At 41.7% G+C, this 973-nt stretch overlaps 1 non-coding gene across 1 annotated transcript; it reads right to left on the minus strand.

Annotated features, from left to right (window-relative positions):
- Nucleotides 1-241: 241 nt before the first annotated feature.
- LOC128280254 (small nucleolar RNA R71) lies at nt 242-348 on the minus strand. The gene has a single exon (XR_008270434.1). It is a non-coding gene; the product is annotated as a small nucleolar RNA R71 (small nucleolar RNA).
- Between the last annotated feature and the right edge of the window lie 625 nt (nt 349-973).

A 973-nucleotide genomic window follows, 5' to 3' on the forward strand; every position in this document is an offset into this window, starting at 1 on the left:
TCAGTTTGATGGTTTGCAGGATGAGGATCCAAACAATCACTTGGAAAATTTCTTAGAGTTTTGCGACACTTTTAAAGTCAATGGTGTTTCTGATGATGCCATTCGCCTTCGGTTATTCCCTTTTTCGTTGAGGAATAAAGCTAAACAATGGTTGAACTCATTACCATGAGGATCAATCACTACTTGGGAACAAATGACCAAAAAGTTTTTACTTAAATATTTTTCGCTGGCTAAAATGGTTAAGTTGAGGAATGACATTTCTTCCTTTGTGCAGATGGATCTAGAAACACTCTACGATGCATGGGAGAGATATAAGGATCTGTTGAGAAGTTGCCCTCACAATGGGTTACCACTCTGGCTACAAGTTCAGACATTTTGCAATGGTGTGAACCCCTCAACGAGGCAACTCATCGACGCAGCCGCCAGTGGAACTTTGAATAACAAAACACCTGACGCGGCTTATGAATTTATTGAGAAGATGTCACTTAATAACTATCAGTGGCAAGTTATGAGGACAAAGCCGACGAAGGCAGCCGGTGTTTTCAACCTCAATGCGGTTACTATGTTATCTAACCAAGTAGAACTCTTAGATAAAAAGATTGACCGTTTGTGTGGTTCTACTCAGGTACATCCAGTGATGGGGTGCGATTCCAATGGAGGAGGAGCATGCACAGAATATCAACCCTTCAACCCTAGCATCGAGGAGGAACAAGTCCAATATATGGGTAACAATAGCTCTAGACCCCAAAATAACTCGTATAATAACACTTATAATGCAGGTTGAAGGAACCATCCCAATTTCTCGTGGGGTGGTCAAGGAAATCAAAGGCCACAACATCCTCTGGGTTTTCAACAACCACCTTACCAGCAGGAAAAGAAGCCGAACCTTGAGGAGATGTTAACAAAATTCATCTCGGTGTCAGAAACGCGTTTTCAGAATACCAAGACAGCACTTAAGAATCAACAAGCATCA

Source organism: Gossypium arboreum, chromosome 8 (genome assembly GCF_025698485.1).
Source record: "Gossypium arboreum isolate Shixiya-1 chromosome 8, ASM2569848v2, whole genome shotgun sequence".
NCBI lineage: Eukaryota > Viridiplantae > Streptophyta > Magnoliopsida > Malvales > Malvaceae > Gossypium > Gossypium arboreum.